This window comes from Marmota marmota, unplaced genomic scaffold, assembly GCF_001458135.2.
Source record: "Marmota marmota marmota unplaced genomic scaffold, marMar, whole genome shotgun sequence".
Classification (NCBI taxonomy): Eukaryota; Metazoa; Chordata; class Mammalia; order Rodentia; family Sciuridae; genus Marmota; species Marmota marmota.
The window spans coordinates 587,689-609,415 of NW_026000021.1; the positions used below are offsets into that span (position 1 = coordinate 587,689).

A 21,727-nucleotide genomic window follows, 5' to 3' on the forward strand; every position below is an offset into this window, starting at 1 on the left:
GTTACTTTAAAATCTATGGATCTCTTTTTTTTTTCTCCTCCAACTCTCCCTACCAGAGAAAAACATTGTCTTAAATTTATTATCCAGTATTTCTAGGAAAGTCTTTGTACTTTGGTTAATGTGTCTATATACCTGAATAATATCTAATGCTGTTTTGTGAGTTTTTAGAATACATAAATGCTGACTCATTATGAGATCTACCCACTGGTGTTTTACCACATATTCTTGTTTTCTTGCTGATGCCTGCAGTAATCTTTTCTTTCCTGAGATGGGGGTCTCACTCTGTTGCCCAGGCTGTTCTGGAACTCCTAGTTTCAAGCCATCCTCCTGCTTCAGCTTCCTGAGTAGCTGGGCGACAGACAGTGTGTACCATAATGTCCAGATAATACTCTCTTTTTTTTTTTTTCTGTGCTGGGAATTGAACCCAGGACCTTGAACATGCAAAGCAAGTGCTCCCACCACTGAGATATCCCTTCAGCCCCAAATGGTCTTACCCATAGTCATGTCAACAAGTGATGTAGCAAGAACTGGAGTGATGGGAGTGGTCTGGGCTGCAGAAAGTAGTACTTTATTACTGGGATTGTTTAAAATAACTGGAGGATGCTGATAATAAAAAGCACATCCATGCCTGTCTTAGCTTGGGCTGCTATGACAAAACACCAAATACCGGATGACTTAGGCAACATATATTTATTTCTTACAGTTCTAGAGGCTGGGTGGTCCAAGATCAAGGTATTGGCAAATTCGGTTTCTGGTAAGGGCAATCTTCCTGGCTTGCAGATGGCTGCCTTCTTGCTGTGTCCTCACATGGCAGAGATCATCTCACTTCTGTCTCTGTGTAAGGACTCTAATCCTCTCAGGTCAGGCTCTTGCTCTTCTAACCCCATCTACCTCCATAAAGCTCCTATCTCCAAATACAGTCCTTTTGGAGGTTGGGTGGCTCAACCTATGAATTTTGGAGGAACACAATTCAATCCGTGCCAAGTAATTTTATTATTATCATTTTTAAAATCTACAGACAATGCACCTCTTATGGCCTGCAGAGAGGCAAAGACCCCTTGGCCTACCACTGATGCAAACACACTCTTTTTAAAGAAGTGTAGACAAGATTCACTTACATGGCTGGAGGTGTCGCTCAGCAGCAGAGCATGGGCCTAACATGTGCAAGGCGTTGGGTCTCATCCCGAGCACTCAAAAAAAAAAAAAAAAAAAGAGAGAGAAAGAAAGAAAGAAAAGAAAAGAGAAGAAAAAGATGGGCACATGCCTGTAATCCCAGGGGCTTGGGAGGCTGAGGCAGGAGGATCGCAAATTCAAAGCCAACCTCAGCAATGGTGAGGCACTAAGCAACTCAGTGAGACCTTGTCTCTAAATAAAATTCAAAATAGGGCTGGGGATGTGGCTCAGTGGTTGAGTGCCCCTGGGTTCAATCCCTGGTACACACCCCACCCCAACCCCCAAAAAAAGAGAAGAAAAGAAGACACTTGCAGAGAAAATGCTCAGAGAACCTGCCCCACCCCTAGCTCTGCCCTCCCTACCCGCCCCTTGGGATTCCTTCCAGTTCCCTCCTCTTTGAATGCCCTTCTGTTTTCCCCCTTCCTCCTCGGGACCTAATGAGTACCCATTTGTCTTTCAAGGCCTGGCTCCAGCTCCCCGTTCTGTGCAACACCTTTCAGGGTGTCTCCAACGGAACAGATCTCTGTCTCATCACGCTCTCGTTTTATCGTCTCCCAGCAGCGTGACCTGGATCCCATTTTCAGGAGGCAGCTTTGGAAGGGGTACAGCAGCCTCATTCCCAGAGTTGGCTGGCTTGGTTGCCAAACCCAGCTCTGCTGCTGCTTAGCAAATCATTTCTCTGATCCTCAGATTCCTCATCTGTAAAATGGAAGAATAATACCCATCTCATAGTGTAGCGGTGGGAGTTCAGTGAAATAAGATGCAATGTTCTTCAGTACCAAAATGGAGAAGCAGGGAAAGAAAAAGGGAAAAGAGAATAAAAACATCAAAGCCCTACTTGTAATTATTGTAGGTCCTAAGAATGTCAAGTTTGATAAAACTAGGCTATGAATTGGCTGGTAGATAGAAAGTAAAATTTACAAGAGACCAGTGAGGGAACAGACTCCTTCCAGGATTTAGGTCACACCCATGGCATAGATGACATTTTGATAACACTCAACTTTGATGGCTGTTAGCCAATATTTTATATATGTTTACAGAGACTCATATGAAACAATTTACTTAATAGTTTGAACTCCATGGGGCACAAATGTGAAATTATTCTGTTTAGTCTATACATATTTCGTAGATAGATACCAAATCTCGTTTTCATAATCTGTAGCAAAACCTTGGCTGATCCTAAGCTCTTTGGTTGTTTCTAGGTATTAAAAAACAAAACAAACAACAGCAACAAAAAACCAAGCCCTCCAGTGCAGTCTAAGCTTCATGCTTTGAACCAGATGTAATGTCCACTTCCTGTGCATTCTGTGCACTAGTCTGCCTCTAAAGGGGCCTGGGATGAGGCGGAGTGTGGCTGTTCTTCATCGTGTGAACGCTAGGCAAATACCCTGCCTCTGATCTACATCCCCAGCCCTGATACCTCTGAGCTATGCATATTTTTATTGATTTATTTTTTAATATTTATTTTTTAGTTTTTGGCGGATACAACATCTTTGTTTGTATGTGGTGCTGAGGATCGAACCTGGGCCGCATGCATGCCAGGTGAGCGCGCTACCGCTTGAGCCACATCCCCAGCCCCCTATGCATATTTTTAGATGGGGTCCTCCTGTGTTGCCCAGGCTGGGCTCCAAAGGAGATCCTCCCCTGCTCCTGCCTTGGTCTCCCTGGTATCTGGGATCATAGGCACACACCACGGTACCCAGCTTCTCTCACCTTTTGGCCCCTTTCTACTGGAGGATTTGGAGAAGGATGGGGGAGGGATGAGAATCTTTGTGCTTCACTAGGTTATTTGATTGCAGCCTCTTCTGTGGGTTTTGTGGGTTCTTGATGGCTGTTCTGGGGATGGCAGGTGTCCAATGCCATCTCCCCAGGGGGCATCCGGGCCCCACTCTTTGCCTCCTCTCAGTTCCCACTGACAGCTGGAGTCCCTGTGCCTAGGGTGGGCTCTCCTGTGGGGAAGTGCTGGGAGGACAGCTCAGGACACATACTATCCCCCCAAACTTGGGGATACCTCTTAGGCATGTGGGCTGCTTGCTTGTGATCTTCATCCCGCCCACAGCCTCTCCCCAGCTCAGCAGCACGCCTCCGACAGGCGCCCATCATCTGGAAGGGCGATTCTCTCGCAGGGCTGTCCTTGACTAAGCGAGGAATCCCTAATACTCCCCTACATAGTGCTCCCCCAACTCTGTTGAACTTATGTGGTCTGAGATGGTGGCGAGGCTGGGGTGTGCTGGGTTTAGCAGAGCCGAGTTGGGACACTGAAACTGGTTAAGCACAGCATATCTATTTTTATTGGGGTGAAATCCACATCACATAAAATTAACCATTTGAAAGTGAACAATCCAGTGTCATTTAGGAGGTTCCCAGTGTTGTGTAACCACCATCTCTGGTCCCCACACATCTGCATCACCCCCATTTCATCACGGTACCCATTCACCAGTGACTCTGGTCCCCAGGCATGGCCACCACCAATCTGCTTTCTGTCAGGATGGTTTTAAAAGTGTAGTGCATTGTTACATTTTCTTGTTTTTCCTAAGAATATCTGGGTGACTCTATTAATCATCATCAAAGGCTTATTTTCCCCCAAATTCAAAGGGATTGGAGTATAGAGTAGGATTTTTAGCCAGGAACCACCAATTGTCAGCTTTCAATAACTACCTCTGCACAGCCACAGTTGCCCAGGGCCGTATATAACTGTTAGGGACAGGCACTTACGGGCAGTTTTTACATCTGATAACACAGGACCAGGTGCCATGGGAAGATGGGAAGAGAGAGGGGCATAGTCTAAGGGGAAGCCCACCTGCCATGGTGCCTGCTGTGCACCCTTGATCAAATTGTTTAGCTTCTCTGGGCCTCTCTTCTTATCTGTACTATGGGCAGTGATATACCACTTATGCAAGTTGTAAAACCATAAAAAAGAAAAAGCAAAGTTTAGAGTAGACAATCTTTAAGGTCCTTTGAGATTGAGACTCGTTAAAAAGCTTCATTCTTTTTTTTTAAACTTTTTTTAAGAATATTTGTTTAGTTGTAGTTGGACCCAATACCTTTATTTTATTTATTTATTTTTATGTGGTGCTGAGGATCGAGCCCAGCGCCTTGAATGTGCTAAGTGAGCACTCTACTGCTGAGCCACACCCCAGCCCCTTTTTTAAACATCTTTTAAATAACTTTATTTTATTTATTTATTTTTTATATGGTGCTGGGGATCAAACCCACTGACTCCCCCGTGCAAAGCAAGCCCTCTACCACTGAGCTACAGCCCCAGCCACACAGGCTTTATTCTTATCTCCATGTGGCTCCATAAAATATTAGGGAAAATCCAAACAAAGGTCGACAAAATAAAAGTTGGCACCAAGCTGTGGTGCAATGGCTTGGAGGTTTTTTGTTTTTTATTTTTAATTTTTTTGGTACTAGGAATCGAACCTAGGGGCGCTTAACCACTGAATCACATCCCAGCCCCCCCCACCTTTTTTTAAACAACATCTTTAATTATTTTTATGTGGTGCTGAGGATGGAACCCAGTGCCTCACACTTGCAAGGCAAGTGCTTCACCACTGCGCTATAGCCCCAGCCCAGTCTCAGCCCTTTTTAATATTTTATTTAGGGAAAGGGTCTTGCTGGCTTGGACCTCGCTAAGTTGCTGAGACTGGCTTTGACCTCGCTGTCCTCTTGCCTCAGCCTTCGGAGCCACTGGGATTTCAGGTGTGCAGTACCATGAACTTCAAGTTTCTAGGGATCTGGAAAAGGGAGGGCTGGGTCTGTCCCCTGTGAGAGGGATGCTGTGGAAACATTTGTTTAAGGGACTCTGTGAGAAATAGTAGGAACAGGAGCAGCCCAAGTCTAGGACTCAGATATTAGTGTGCCAGCAAAGCCATGCTTTGTGTGTGTGTGTGTGTGTGTGTGTGAGGCACACACACACACACACACACACCTTCTGATGGGAGGACTGTTGGAAATTAAAAGATGCTCAAGATATGTATCTACCAGATGCAATGTGTGGACCTTGCTTAAATCCCCACTTAAAGCATCCAACTGTAAAATAGACATCTCTGAGACATTTGGGAGCACTGGAATATGGATTGGGAATTAGATAGCTATGTAGAACTTTAGATAATTTTGTTGGGGATGTTAATATGTAAACACAGGTGTGTGAACGATTTAATGTGCTTGTTATGTAAGAAACTGTCCCTATTTTTTAGAGACCCAGGATGAAATCATTCAGCAACATTGTGAGGCCTGGGACTTTTTTTTTTTCCCCACAAATGTAAAAATAGATGAAGCAAGTGTGGCAGAATGTAATCATTGTTAAAGCTAAGTGATGGGTGTTTGAGTGTTTATGGTGCTGTCTGTATGAGTCAGGATCTAACCAGGACTCCAAAACCGCTGGAGTGTATTTAAAGCAGAAGGGCGCTGAGGCGGAACTTGGTTACCCGGTAGATGGAGACTGAGGAGTTCAACAAAGAACCCAGAGATTCATGTCAGTCACCACCAGCCCTGGGCTGGAGGGCCAGGGAGAAGGTGCTGTCCCTGGGGCCCAGGGTCGCCTCGCTAAGTTAAAACCACAGCAGATCTTTGGACAGGAGCTGGAGTCACAATGGGGCTGTGGTGGGGACATGACCAAACAGGGAAAGGGAGAGAGAAACCCTGGATTCTCCCTTCCTCTCATTCCCAGTCTCCTGCCAGTGCTGCCCCTGGGCCAAGTGGGAGAGAGGCGTGGAGGGAAGGTGGACAGGTCCTGCCCCTGCACACCATCCTCTCTCTGTTTGCACACACTTTTTATAAAAGCTCTCTACCCTGCAGCATAGTTTGCAGTTAACATCTCATTGCATCTGGCGTGGCTTGGAGATCCCTTGCCACCTACCAGAGAGCTCCGGAAGGAAAGGCCGATGGGCAGAGCTGCCGTCAGTTCCATTTTAGAGCAGCTAACTTTTTTAGATAACATCTTTCTGGAAAAATAGACCAAGAGCACTCTCCCATCAGCATAGCCTGTCACCGAGGACCCAGAAAGCATCAAATGCCATCACCGCAGAGCCGTCAGCCTTCAGAGACCATGGAGATTTGGCCTGATTTTTCACAGTGGTCCTGCTGGTGACCTACCCCAAATCTACTCCCCCGTCTTCCTACTAATAGAAACTTGACTTTGTTCAGGCTGACGATGTGCCCAACTTAAAAAAAAAATAATTGCTTCCCCAGTGTTCTTGGAGTTACTGGTGACCTTGTGATCAAGTTCTTGGCTAAATCTGATGTAGATGAAAGTCCATGGGGAGGGCAAAGGCAAGTCTCTTTGCTTTCCCTATTCTTCATGTGTGAAATGTGGATGTAATGCCTGGTGAGGCAGCAGCAGTCTTGTGATCATGAGGACTAAAGTTAGGTGCTGGAACAAGGAGGAGCTTGGAACAATGGCAGCTCCCCTGCCCATGGCTGCCTACTCAGAAATTTCTTGTTAGGTGACTAAAATAAATCATTTATACACTTAATCCACTGTTGGGTTCTATGTTGTTTGCTGTTGAGTACATACCCTGACTCAAAAACAACATTTTTCTTTTTTACTCAACAAAAGGGGTGGGGGGAAGAAGAAGTAAATCAGTGGGTAACCAAGGAAAAGATCCATAGCATTATCTGTATGGCACAGTGCTAAGCGCCCAGCAGAGGAAAGACATAACAATGAATGAATGAATGAATGGACACGCCCAGCAAGTGGCCGGTTGAGTAGTGCATCTGAAGGGTGTGAAGGCTTCTAGTAGTGACACCACCTTCCATGCCTCCAAAGGAGACCAGCAACAAACACTGTGAAGATACCTGATGTCATCACAAATATCTGGGGTTAAGAAATGATTTCCTGAATGGAATGGTAAAAACGCAAATAGCTCCCTTTGGAGGAAAATATCTGTTTGTTCTTAATCCAGCAGATGGCAGGACTCCAAGGGGACAGGTGTGGAGGGCACACCCTAACGAGACCCCCACTGTGTCATGCCCTGTGGAGCTCCCACCCTCTGTGCTTGGATTGGGGAGGAAATTGGGGCTTGCTTCTAACCAACAGGATATGGCAAAGGCGATTGACTGCCAACCCTGGGTTAGACTGTGTCGTATGGCAAAGGTGTTTTTACACACACACACACACACACACACACACACACACACGGCTCTAAGCCAACTCGAGTGAGCAAGAGACTCTTTTGTGCTGACTTTGAAGAAGCGGTTATGTTGAGAGAGGACTTTGTGGCAGGAAACCAGAGAGGAGCACCAGCTGACAGCCAGCAAGAAAGCATGGCCCTCGGTCCTACACGTGCAAGGCCATACATTCTTCCAACAACTTGAATCTGGGGCCAAACGCAGGTATGCGCTGAGGCACTGAGACACCTGGTCCAGCCTCTGCTGAGACTGCAGCCTGGTGGGTCCCCAACCAGAAAGGACCCAGGAGCTGGGAGGTAATTAATGTGTGCTATTGTAAGCTGTCAAATCCACAGAAATTTCATACATGGTAGTAAAAAAACGAATCAGAGGAGACAGAGAATAAAGATACTTTGGAGAAAGGGAAGAGGCTAAGAAGAGTCAGCTAGGACCTGGCCTGGGAAGTAACTCTGGGCAGAAGAGTCATTTGTTCATTCATGGATTTGTCCACTGCTTGTGAAAGGCCACAGGTAAGCCAGCCCTGGGTCACCAGATGAAGCTTCTGTCTCACCCCCTCCTTTCTCCTTTGCCATGCAGCCAGAGCAGTGGTGTTTATCCACCTGGATGTGGTGGAAGGGGCAGGAAGGGAGATTCACATTTCCTGAGTCCCCAAGGTGACCTCTCTGTAGGGCTGGATGCTTCACGTACCCACTGATTCCATCAGGCTTCACAGCGACCCACAGGGCATGCATCCGTATAACCATTTTACAGATTAGAAAACTGAGGCCATTCAGCGGGAGAGCAGGGATTCTGAGAAGTCAGCTCCTCCCACTCTGAGTTGGGTAGGAATTTGGCTTAGGGGAAAACCAGGTCATCTGAGCGCATGTGGCCTACTTTACCAAGCTGCCTGCCTCCCCCACCTGTCCCTCCACCACCACCTCCTCGACCTCGTTTAATCAGAAGCACATTTATAAAAGGTTAAGGTATTATGAATTTTAAAAAGTACAACGCTGTAGTAACTTATGGTAATTTTTAAATTGAATAAATGTCTAGGGTGCCTTCTCCCTTGTCCTTTGCCAGTATATTCTTTGCCTTCTACAGAGACATTATTAGACTGTTCTTCAAACGCTTTCTAAATCTGAATCTGGTATCAACGTTCCTTTTGGCTGCATTTCTCTGCATTGCTGTGAGGGTTCAGTGGAATAATACAGATAAAGCATCAGGCCTTTTTTTCTGAAAAAAAAAAAAAAAAAAAGCTTCTGTATTCTTTTCTTTTTGTTTAACATGTGAGCTGGTCCGAGTCCTGGCAGGAGACAAGATTCATACTGATGTCCAAATGAAGAGCCATTTAGTGAAGCATGGTTTTCAGATACGTGGGCAAGTTTCAGAAGAGTAACAAAGGATGCTGAGGCATCCAGGAGCTGGCAAGAGCAGGAAGCTGTTATCAGCCATAGGACCCAAGGAGTAAGGGCAAAAAAGTGGCACCAGAATCCAGATGGGGCTGCCTAGTGGGAGCTCAGAGCTGGAGGCTCTGAGACAGGCAGAGACAGGAGCAGACATACCCCAGCCCAGCTCTCCTCCCACCCTTCCAGTTCCCACCAGTGTCTCCCATTGGCTGAGACCAGTTTGCAATCACAGGGCCAAGTTAGGGTGATGTAGACTACTGGGGTCAACCTCCAGGGCAGGGCAGAGCATAATTCTGGAAGGCCAAATGGAGAACTAGCACAAGTGAGTCCTGTCCCATGTCATTAACTATTCCTTGAAGACGGGATTCTTCATGGCTAAATAACATTTCAGTATATGGTGGGTCTACAATTTATTATTAGTAGTAGTAATATTAGAAGACATTTGGATTGATCTCTGATCAATTAATACAATAGTCATCTTTGCCTTTAATTATTTGTTGACATCTGCCATTTTATGTGACTCATATTGGAGATCTTCCCTTAGCTCACAGGCCTGGAAAGTCCCACAGGCTCAGAGGCCAGTCCCACTACCCAGTCATCCCAAGGTGCCCTGGAAACTGTGGTGGGCCATCAGCCCCTACCTGTCTGCCCAGTTACATCGGCAGAAGGCTTGGATAGTACCTGGAAGAACTGAGGCTGGACCCAGGGCTGAGGGATGGAGGGCAAACATCTGGGAGTTGGTCTAGTGATCACAAAGGTGCCCACTCCCTAGATGGCTAATGAATTCGAGCAGTCTCTCCGCCCTCTGGGCTTCCTTCTGCCCTTCATCCTGGGGCTCCAGCAAAGCCCACTTTACGTTGGGCCATGGTGAGCTTCCTCCCCCTGCTGGCCAGACAGGGCATCTGCAGAAAACAACATCCAGCCAGTTCCTGCAGGTTGCAAGGGATTTGCTACCTGGACACAGTTAATCCTAAGCATCTAGGCTCTGAGAAACCCTCTGAGAAGTTTGCACAGGACTTTGAGCATCCAAGACATGTTTGGCTTCACCTCTCTGGCACAGAGATGTGTCTTAGAACAACAAGATCTGACACTAGTGGAAATTTTAATTGGCATACATGCCAAGAACCGCGGTCACCTCCTCCAGGAAGCCTTTGTTAATCATATCCCCCAAACACCCAGTGCAATCTCTGTGACCCTTTTCCCTGCTTCCATACCATTTTTGCCTGTCTCTGACTCAGGTGAACAAGCAAAATAACTTTATTTGCTCTAATTTTTACATTTTTATCTGGAACTCCAATTCCACCAAGAAATTGAAAGCAACTTGATTTTAATCATTTCAGGGTCTTCCCCTGTCTTTCTTTAATTATTTTAAAATATATATGTTTATTTCAATTGCCCCATAGTAATTGTACATATTTGTGAGGTACAGTGTGACATTTTAATACATGTATACGAAGTGCAATGATCAGATCAGGTAATTGGCGTATCCATCACTTCAAACAGTTGTCATTTCTTTGTGTTGGGAACATTCAATTGTGTCTGAGAGGGAGACAGAGGGGAAAGGAACTTCTACCCAGTGCCCAGACCTAGGCATGTACAGCTACCAGTCCTCCTTGTCTGTTTTTGCAACTGTCTGTGGAGCGGTTCCTGGGCAGCAGCCAGGGAGTCCCCAGGAGAGGCCCCATGTTCCCAATGGTGGAACCCTAGCGCTTATTAGATTTGGATTCATGGGACTCTCTGTGGACTTACTTTACTCTGGATGATTTTGGAGTGAAGGAGAGCTCTAGTCACCTTGGCCTACGTCTGCCCCTCAACTTGGTGCCTCCCAGGAAAACATGACCAGGCTCCCTCTTCTCACATCCCATCAGCCCACTGATGGGATCTTGCCACATCCCAGGGGCTCAGTTTGGAAGCAGGGTCCTGAGCTGACCTTTCACCTCTTCCTTCCATCAGCCCAAAGGACCTTAGCCTGGGTGAGAAACCTCGCTGCTACTTTTCTGCCGTTTCCTCCAGATTTCTCATCTAAGCCCAAGAGAATGTCTATTCCCCTGAAGGTCTAAGAGGGCCTTGGAAAATAAAAACATGGAAGAAAATTATTTTAAAACATATATGTTTATTTTAATTGCCCCATAATAATTGTACATATTTGTGAGGTACAGTGTGACATTTTAATACATGTATACAAAGTGTAATGATCAGATCGGGGTAATTAGCATATCCATCACCTCAAACAGTTGTCATTTCTTTGTATTGGGAACATTCAAAATCCTCTCAACTTGCAATTTTGAAATATGTAACTAATTGTCATCCATAGTTACCTGCTGTGCTAGAGTCCTCCTCTCCATTTGTACCCCTGCACCTGTTAACCGCTCATCCTCCTCGGCCCCCACCCTTCTAGGCCTCTGGTAAGGAGACCAGTCTACCACATTTAGGTGAGAGGGGAGAAGAAAAGAGAAAGAAAGGGAAAGAAAAATGGGGGGAGTGTGTATGTGTGTGGGGAGGAATCACCTCATTTTCTGAATAAGCCGCCACACGTTCCTGCCTGCATCTCTGTCCTGGCCCCTCCTGTCCCTGGGAGCCAGTCAGGTATGTGGTTGCTGTTAGAGACCACAAAGAGGCCTTGAGCCCCTCAGGGGCAGGGTCCTCCCTGTAACCCCGGCCTCTAGCACAGGCCTGGCCTGGAGAACTGTAAAGGTGTGGACTTTAGTAAAGATCTTGAAACAACCAGGAAGAGCAAAAGCTCAAGAAAGGGAGCTGCAAGGACCAGTAGAATAACCCACAAGCAAAGGCACACAGGCTCCTGGGAGAGAAATCTGCTAGGAGGAACAGCCTGTAGTGAAATGAGCATCCGACCAGGAGCCAAGAACTCAAAAGTAAACTAGAGGCCAAAAGTAAACTTTTTTTTTTTTTTTTTAAAGTGGGCCAGGTCTTATCGAGTGTGGAAGGCAGAAGTAGAAGAGATGGTCTTTGTAGTTGATGCTGCTCTGTCCAGCAGTGGGTGTGACTGTGGGCAAGGTCTTGACCTTCATTTTTCATTTTTCTCATCTGTAAAGTGAGAATAAGAACCTCCCTATTGTTGGGCTGTGGGTATAGCTCGGTGGCAGAGCGCTTCGCATGCTTCAGGCCCTGCATTTGATTCCCAGCACCAAAACCCAAGAAAAACCAAAATAGAATCTTCCCATGATGGTATTGTTATGAGAACTGAATGACCATAGGTGTAAAAAGACCCAACTGAGGACGTGAGATGTGTCATTCTCCCTATGTGGAGGAACCACACTTAACCATCAGGAATGCCAAGGACAGAGCAGTGGGAGTTCTCAGGCTCCCAATTAAAGGAAACAGCAAGACAGTGAGGTTGGCTTCACCTTGCAAGTCACTGGCCTGCGGACTCCGGCAGTGCCCAGCTTCCAGCTTGATCCCTCTGAGTGCCCACCTCCTGCCCTCATCTCCTATTCCACTTCCCTCCGCGGTTCCTCTCTGCCCTTAAATTTGATCACTAGAATCAGTGAACCAGCAACCTGCCTCCTTTCCTCCAGATGTTCAACCAGATGTTCAATGATGCCAGATGCTGTGTGCAAGGGAAGGAAATAGACCCCTGCTCTTGGGAGGTTGCTATCCTTGAGAGGAGGGAGCCAGAGACAGGGAATCGCTGAGCAGAACGATAGAGGGAATCGCTGATAAGGAAGCAGAGGGAGCCACAGGGCACAGACAGGGCAGGAGGGACAGATGAAGAATGGGTCCCTCTTGCCTTGTCTCCCAGGGAAGGGAAGCAGACAGTGCTTCTGGCAGAGGGAACAGCCTGTGCAAAAATATGGAGGTGACAAAGAGTAGCCTGTAGATGGATAGAGCTGGATTCCTAAAGTGAGGCATGTGGGGAGAGACAGGCAGAGACAGAGGCCATCTTGGACCCCTCAATCCCATTAAGAAGTTTGGTTCTATATTTTGTTGTAGAGTCATTCAAAGACAAGCTGGGTGTGACCTCACCTCTGGGAGCTGTGTCTTTGGGTTTTTCCAGAGAAACCAATGCATGAACTGTCAGCACCAGCCTAGTGATGGCGCTGACAAGAAGGTGGTTAGTGAGGTCTGGGTTTGGCCAAAGGCAACCATGAGCTGTCTTCTCCAAGGTGGCTTCTCCTGGAAACAGGAGAATTTCCAAACAGAATTTCCAAAACAGAGTGATGTGACTCCTCCACTTCTCCATTCCCTTCCCTCCCCCCTTTTCCTTTCACCAGGGCCTTTTGCCCTTAAGTGCTCTTTCCCTGAATTTCCACCTGGCCCACCCCATCTTTGCTCCAATGTCATCTCCTCGATATCAGCCATCTTTCATCAGCCTATTTAGGGAAGCACCTGCTCCCCCCACCCAGTACTTCCTATCCCTTGTCCCAAAGCAGGCCTGCTTTTCATCCTATGTGCTCTTTAATAATTTATTCCTTGTTAATTGTCTGTGTCCTTCACTAGAACACAAATATAAAGGCAGGGATTTCTATCCAACGCTGTTTCTCCAGAGCTTAGAATGGAGCCTGGTGCATAGTAGGTATTCAATGAATGTGTGCTGTTGACTGAAGACAGGGCAGGTTTGTGTCAAGTGCCCTCTTGTCCTGTGGTTACTGTGAGGTCAGGGACAAAGTGAAAACACCAGCGATAGATATTCTTCTCAGGCCAAGTCCTACAGTGCTCTCAGTAACCATCTTAGCTGCTGTCCACACAGCTATCCCCTTTCCGTGGCTCAGATTTAATCCTTAAGTACTGACCTAGCCCACAGGCTCTTGAGCACTTGGGATTTCTGGACACTGGGCTCATGCAGGCTGCCCATCCTTTGCTCCTGAATGTACCTACTGCATGTCTTTGAGGTGGGCCTGGAGGATGCTCTGTGGACACAGATGAGGCAGTCCTGGTCTCTGCACCGTTCCCTGGTCCAGCTTATCCCCCAGGCCTGAGACTGCCCTCAGACCTGGGGCAGCTGCTCACCTCTTATTGAGTGAATGAAGCAGCCCAAGAGAGGACACTGCCATAATTGTGCAGTTACAGAGCCGCCCCCACCTTTTATAAAGCAGGATGCTGAGGCTTCCAAAGCCTACACAGCTGGCTGAGGGAAGAGCCAGGACTCCAAGCAGTTCAAGGCCGCTGCCCTTTTTGCCACTTCACATAAACTTTGTACATCCACTCTCAAAACAGGATAATTTCCGTACAGTTGACTTACACCCGGGTACTGAGAAGTTTCCAAAACAACGTATGTCAAGGTGTTTGTAAACTGGTCAGTGCATTTTTGTGAGTCTAGACTTTCCCCCAGAGCTTCGATTGTGACTTGTATATAGTGGGTGTTGAGGAAATGCTTTCCTATGGTGTCACTCTCAGGCCCCCAGGTTTCTCCTCCCCCGCGCCCTCCCCACCTCTCTGCTCTGGCTCTGTCTTTCCACACACGCACCTGCCCACCCACCAGCCACTGAGCACCTACGGCGGACCAGGTGCTGAGCCAGGTGCCCAGGATGCAAGAAGGAAGGGCGGGGGCCTGCCCGTGAGCCATTCACGGCCCAGTTGGGAGAGCCAGACCAGGAGCCAGACAGAGCGCAGCCCGAAGAGTGCGCGCCGAGTGCGCTGCCATGGGAACAGAGGGGCGGGGCTGTAACCACGCGGAGGAAAACAGCTCCTTACATCTGTGCGTTGCTTTCAGCTTTTCAAAGAGGTGGGTGTGAAAAGTGGAGGGAGGGCTAAAAATCAAGAAATGGAGTGTTCCCAGTCCCAGTCCCATTTGTTCACGTTTGGGAGCGATCACCTTCACTGAGCCTGTGTGTTCCTTCCAAGGGGGTGGGGAGTAGGGAGCAGGGAGAAAGACACAAAGGCAGTCTTGTCACTCACAAGCGAAGCATTTTTACAGCTCGATGTTGCGTGATCGTTTTTTGATGTTTGTTTTTCAGCAAGGCTTTGCAGCATCCGTGGGCACTGGGCTGAAAGGATTCTCAGAAGTAGCAGAATCCTCACCTCCTACTAAGGAGCCTCTCCACACACACTCACCTCTAGTTCAGCGTCCAAATTACACTACTTGTCAAGGCACAGTGAATTTAACCTTTGCGGTGGTTTGGCTTTTAGGTGTAGTATAGCAGCGGGATAGGGTAGATAATGCTGTGGTGACAAATGACCCCCAAATCTGTGCCTGGAAACCACCAAGGTTTATTTTTGGCTCCCCCAGGGGTTCACCGGGTGTGGGCTTTGCTCATGGCTTCCTCATTCAGGGATCTGATTTCTGGATTCCTGTTAGGGGTTGCGAGGTGGCGAATGATGCTTCGCATAGACGTGGCCCTTCACTTACTAAATTCAGGGGTGGAGTCACTTTCGCTGCCTACCTTCCAAGGGAAGTGGGTGGCACCATCAGTGGCCAGACAGGATACTTAAAAGGGCAGAGGAGCAGGCTCTGAAGGCCCCTCACCTTTTTCAGACCCTGCTGAGACCTGACCAGCTCTCCCTGCTGCTCTGCTTAAGCACCTCAGAATGTGATGGGGCCAGTGAATTAAGAGCACCCCTATTTGGGCTGGACTTACTAATGTAATCTGAGGTGTGTGTGTAGGATATGTGTGGACGGGTGGTGGGATGTGTGTAGTATGACGTGAATGTGTTTGTGGGTGTATGTGTGATGTGTGTGTGGTGTGTGTGTTGTGTGAGTGGGGTGTGTGTGGATTGTGTGGTTTGCATGTAGTGTGTAAACATGGTAGTGTGTGTGTGGTATTTGTATGAGTTGTGTTGTTGGTGTGTGCATGGGGTGTGTGTATGGGGTGTGTGTGTGTGTGTGGTTGTAGATGTGGTGCGAGTGTCTTCTGTGGCTCCAGCTTGTGGGCAGGGGCCTTGTGAGCAGGCCTCCTGGTGCCTGCAGGAGACTCTGCCTCTGGTGTGGTGAGGCTCTTCTCTTGGAAGGAGCTGATGGATTGACTCCTCGATCAGTTAAAGAACATTACCTTAGGGTCAGCTCATCTAAAAGCAGTGACCTCAACTTTGGGGTTCACATGAATCACCTCAGGGAGAAACTGGTGACAACAGCAGTTTCTTGGGTCTCAGCAGAGCCTGGGGATTGGCATCCCACAAGTGCCCCAGGTGGTTCATAGTTTCCTTTCCCAAAGAGATCTCATTGTACTCTCCATCTTCCTCTCTTGCCGGAAGGTTTAGAAGTGAGATGTTGGACCAGTATCATATGGGGACAAAGTTATGACTGAAATGCCCATTTGAGGTTCCTGCGTGGCTCACATGTTCCATATGCACTTCCCAAGAGCATTCCAGGACACTCGGGGTTTGCCACAGTCTCCAGGAGGCTCTGCCACTCCAAAAAAGGGTGCTGCTGTGATCCCTCCATCCCACTGAGGCCACAGCCTTGATGGAGAAGATAGCACACGATGCACTTGTCCCTACCCTTACACGGGAGCTGTAGTATTGTCTCATGGAAAAAGTTCCAGTGTGGGGCTGAGGAGAAGAGTCACCTCAATGGACCACCTCTGCCACCTCTGGTGAGGGCCACCCCAGCTTTGGTGTCATCAGGGATGTGGGCCTGGTGCTCTCACAGGCACTGCATCCTGGGGCCACAATACAACTTCTCCTCCTCAGGCCCAGGCCTGCTTGTCTCTAAGCCTTTCCCTGTTGCTTCCCCTGGGCTGTCAGGTCTGCCTTCCTCAGGTCAAGGTTACCTCTGAATAATTTAGCATATCTCCCCTTGCTCAACTGAAGATATTATCACGAGGCAAAACAACATCAATTCATATGTATGCAAGCATGTCCCCAGCAGCTGCCACCAGCTCAGGCAGCAGATGGCTCCTGACATGCTTTTGGCTGGCAGGGAGAGCTCTGAGGGCCAGATTCAAGATGCCTGGAGTAGAAGTTGGAGGTGGGGGGAGCTGCGCTTCTCCTGCGTTAGGAGAGGAGGCCCCACAGGCTGGGGTCAGGCAGCTGGGGCCCAAATTCCTGGTGAGCTCTGGTGAGCTCTGCGCCCTTGAGCTCTCTGCTACCCAGGACGCCTGCACATGCTTCCTCTGCAGGGCCCGATTGTGGACCTCAATGCTGGACAGACTTTGCTCCCCAGGAGTCAGTGCGGGGTAATCAGTGTGCCAGGCACTGAGGAGCAATGACAGGGTGGCTAGGAGCAAAGTTGAAAGGTGCTGGGGCCCTAGCGGTGCCTTATCCAGAAGGAACGAGTCAGGTTGAGAGGCTTGGCCACAGCAGCCTCTCTGATGGGAGGTTCTCTGAGAAAGGGACACTGAGCTGACCTTACAGCAAATACAGTCTTGTCTTCAGCAAACACTTCCCGAACACCAACTCCCGTCAGCTTCCAGGAATAGGAGGTGGTGTTGCCTGTTGCCCTTTTGGGGGTCCCAGGCTGGGGTGGAGTCAGACATAAACAAAACTCTGTTGCGGTTTGAGAAGGCTGTGCAGGGCCTGCTGCCAACTCTGACTCATACCACAGTCACCTGAGATGCTTCCAAAAGTGCCATGCTGGGCTCTGATTCAGTCCCTTCCTGACCACTGTGCCTTGGGCAATGAATGACTAGTAGATAAAAATTTTGCTCAACTTCCTCAAGCTTTAATTCTGGGCCAGGAACTGTTCCAGGTGCTTTGCAAACAATTCATTGGAGCAAGTAGGTGGGCACTGTTACTATTCCAACTTGCAAATGGGGAAAACTAAAGCATAGAGAGGGAAAGTAACAAGCTCAGAGTATAAAGTTGCAGAGTCAGGATCTTAATCCACGTGGTCTGACTCTGAGGCTAAAGGTGGCCTTCACATCCTGACCAAGGGCACCCTGGGGTCCCCATTCTCTTAGGGCCCTGATTCCAGTTTTTTCCTGCCTTGGCAATTTGACAAAGACAGGCACATTTCAGGCCCACAGGGCTGCTCACAAGCTGTGAAGGGGCCTCCCAGTCGGCTGAGTGTAGCTCTGACCTGATTTAGACCAGATCAGGGAGCTTCAGCTCAGGGGTCTGGAAAGTGAGGAGTCCATGCTGCTGGGAAATAGGGCAAGGGCTGTGGTCTTTTCACATGCAGATGAATTTAGGAAAATTCAACACTCATAGTGACTTGAGTCTTGGAAAACTGAGCCAGTGAGCAGAAAGAGTATGCTCCTGGCTGTTCCAGGTAAGAGTGAGCATAATTACAGCCATGCTGTGAACGGTTAGTGCTTAATTGGCCAGTCAGGGTCCTGCCCTGGCATCCATCTGGGGCTTTGCAGCAGTGAGCTCTGGTGAGGCCCCTTCCCTAAAGACAGCTCCCCAGCATCTTTTCTGTGGCTTTATGTCAAGTTCCAACACACTGCTTCACCTCCTGTGGATGGTTTCTCTGTTATCTCAGAAGGTAAATTTCTAGCAAGTTGTGCTGGGGCCATACCTTGGCAACTTGTTTGCACCAGTGAGTGTGGTCACAGTGAGATCTGGATCTCATCCCTGGCAGGACAGAAGGAGCTGCTCCTTATAGCTACTGTTCATAAACTCTTTAGAGTTCTCAAGAGAACACTTCTTAGTTAGTCCCTCATCATGCCTTATTGAACAATTCTTTCTTTTTTCTGGTACCAGGGATTGAACCCACAGAAGCTGAACCACTAAGTCACATCCCCAGCCCTTTTTGTTTTTTATTTTGAGACAGGGTCTCACTAAGTTGCTTAGGGCCTTGCTAAGTTGCTGAGGCTGGTTTTGAACTTGCAAACCTTCTGCCTCAGCCTCCTGAGCCACTGAGTATTACAGGCCTGTGCCACTGCGCCTAGCAACAATAATTATTTCTAGAGAACTTTTCCTGTTCAGATTGGTTTTCCTTTTCAGCATGTGGTTTCAGTCTCCTGTTTGAACCCATTAACACCAAAAACACAGAGGAAAGTAGGCAGATCTTTCAGACCACAAGTGGGGAGGAAGTGCCTCAGACTTTAGAGAGTTCTAAGAAAGGTTTTGTCCAGGCCAATAAGGAATCCTTGAGTGGCAGCTACCTGTAGGAGACTGACAGATTACCTGCAGTGGTACTGCCACCATGCTCAGTCACTGGCTGAAAATGGCTGAAAATAGCCCATGGAGGCCTGGTCTCTGTGCTAACATGGTGGCAGATCTAGAGAAACAACAACTGGGGCTGTCGGTCAAATCTCCTCCTGCAGCAGGTCTGAGCAGCACATTTTCATGGCTGCCATAGTTAATGACAGAAAATTGGCCACACCCCAAGAACACAGGCCAAGGCAGGGATGCCAGAATCTGTCACCTTGATGAAGAAATAGGGCATAGGTCCAGGCTCCTCTGAGTAGGACTTCACTTAACACACACACACACACACACACACACACATACACACACAATGTAAATACACACACATATATTTATACATTATATATGTTATATATAAAATATATACACATAAATACACATTTATCTGCCTCCTACTTTGGTGAATAAAATCATTCAAAATTCCACCTTAACAGGGCTAGAGAGGGATGTAGCTCAGGGATAAAGCACTTGCCTAGCATGCATGAGGCCCTGGGTTTGATCTCCAGCATGGAAAAAAATCCACCATAATAGGATCACTTTTAATTTTGTGAATTTCCTCCCAGGTTACAATGTTTACATTATTATAATCTTCATGCAGGTAACATTTCATTTTAAAAAATGATTTGCTATTTATAATTAACATTTCCCCATGTTCTTACCATAGGTTTTATAATTATCCTTTTCAGTGTCTGAACAATATTCACCATTTTCTAAGTCACTGCTGTTCAACATTTCCATTATATGTATTTAAAAAGATATTTATGGCTAAGCTCTTATGTACATCTTTGGGCATATACTATTTAATGTCTGTTGGGTTTTTGCCCTAGGATAAATTTCTAGGTTTGACATTACAGGGCTAAAAGATATAGTCTTGTGATTTTATCAAGTTTTGCCACACTGCTTTCTAAAAATATTTTATCTGCTAATAACATAATTATCTATTGCTGTACAACAAGTTGCCAAAAACAAGATGATTTACCACAACATGCAATTGCTGCCTTGCTGTACTTGTGGGTCAGGGTCCAGGCACAACTTAGCTGTGTTCTCTGCCTCAGGGGCTCTTACAGGCTGCAATGTTGACTAGGGCTAGGGTCTCTTCTAAAAGCTGGACTGCAGGATTCTCTTTCAAGCTCATATGGTTGCTGCCAGGTCTCAGTTCCTTGTGGACTGTTGGAATGAGGTCCATAATTCTTAGCTGGGTAATGGTCAAAGGCCACCCTACAATTGTTTCTTGGCATTTGGGTCTCTCCAACATGGCTGCTTGTTTCATTAAGACATGAAAACCAAGACAGTAATCAGCTTGCAAGATGGAAGTTACAAACTTTTGTGAACTTAATCATAGCAATGATATATCCTTCCTGTTAGTCTGCTACCCAAGATAATAAACTTATAAAGATAAAAGTTCTCACAGGGCTCAGTTTGGGAGGTTTCAGTCCATAGTTGGTTGCCTTTTGCTGAGGTGAGCTTTGAACTCGTGATCCTCCTGCCCCAGCCTACTGAGCTGCATTTAGGCCTGTGGTAAGGCAGCACATCAGGGCCTAAGTGTATGGTAGAATAAAACCACTCACTTCAGTAGCTGGGGACAAAAGATAAAGTGGAAAGAGGCAGGGTCCCACTATCCCTTTGAGGGCACACCCTCTAGGCCCTACCTCCCACCATGGTGGGGATCAAGTAGCATCAAAGTGGGGACAAAGTCTTTAATACTTGGGTCTATGGGGAACATTCCAGACCCAAACTACAGGATCCTCAGTGTTGCTGCATTGCATTGTTTAGAACCAAAGGCAGCAAGATTGCCCGTAGCCAAGAACAGCAGGACCAGGGATCTCTATGGCTAGGGGCTGCGTACTATGAATGTCACCAAGAATGTCTGCTCATGTCATTCTTACCACAACCTAACAATGGACATTCTAGAGTTAAAATATGACTAGTATAGTATGTGTAAAAGACCACCTCCCACTTAAATGCCCTCTCTCCTAGCCTGGAATCTTCCCATAGGACCACCTGGATCCTTTGCTCTAAGCAACCATCTTTCAGAAATTACATGGGCAGCAACTTTGTAATTTCCCAAAGGAGCCAATTCATAGCAACCTAAGAAGTGCCCTGACTGGGTCTTTGAAAAGCTATGAAGTAGAGCTGTATTAGGCAGCAAAGTTTCCTGAAGTGGGATGAGGGGTGGGGAGGGATTCTGGTTTCAAGGAATTACGAGCCTTTGGGAAGTAATTTTAAGACCTGAACACCCTAGTATTTGTACCACTTAAAAGCACTAAAATAAAGGGAACCAATCTTATTTTATTTTTTAGTTTTTGGTAATGGGATCCAGGGTCACTTAACCACTGACCCACATCCCTAGCCCTTTTTGTATTTTATTTAGAGACAGGGTCTCAATAAGTTGCTTAGTGCCCCGCTTTTGCTGAGGTTGACTTTGAACTTGTGATCCTCCTGCCCCAGCCTACTGAGCTGCTGGGATTACAGGGGTGTGCTACCAAGTCCAGCTCCAATCTTTTCCTTTTTTTGGTAGTTGTAGATGGCCAGGATGCCTTTATTTTATTTGTTTATTTTTATGTAGTGCTGAGGATCAAACCCTGTGCCTCATGCATGCTAGGCAAGCACTCTGCCATTGAGCTATAGCCCCAGCCCCAGCCCCTCCGGCTACAATCTTACTGTTTTTTTGCCATTCTGGGAACTGAAGTCAGGGCTCTTGCATGTTAGGCAGCTAGGCAGTTTCCCTACCACTGAGCTACATTTCCACCTTGGGAACCAGTTTTCTACTATATACCCTTCTAGGCTTCATGTGCTGCAATGGCTTCCATGTGTGCTCAGCTTCAAGTTGGGCCCTGCACTGTGGACACCAGAAGGGACAGAGATAGTGGGACCAGCCAGGATCAGGATGACTCTGGAACTCTGTTTTTTGTATTCTGGCTGTGGCTGGAGAAGTATGTGTGTGTGGCTGTGGGGTGAAAGGACAACATACCCACACACGGTGAAGCCTCTGGGAGCCTAGGTTTTGGAAGTAAGTGGCACATTAAGCATGTGTGGGGACTAGGAAG

At 47.4% G+C, this 21,727-nt stretch overlaps 1 long non-coding RNA gene across 1 annotated transcript; it reads right to left on the reverse strand.

Moving 5' to 3' along the window:
- Positions 1-684: 684 nt before the first annotated feature.
- Positions 685-2,473, reverse strand: LOC125618891. Its single transcript, XR_007350264.1, has 3 exons — positions 1,619-2,473; positions 1,119-1,190; positions 685-946 (listed from the first exon to the last, which is right to left on the reverse strand). It is a non-coding gene; the product is annotated as an uncharacterized LOC125618891 (long non-coding RNA).
- Positions 2,474-21,727: the final 19,254 nt, after the last annotated feature.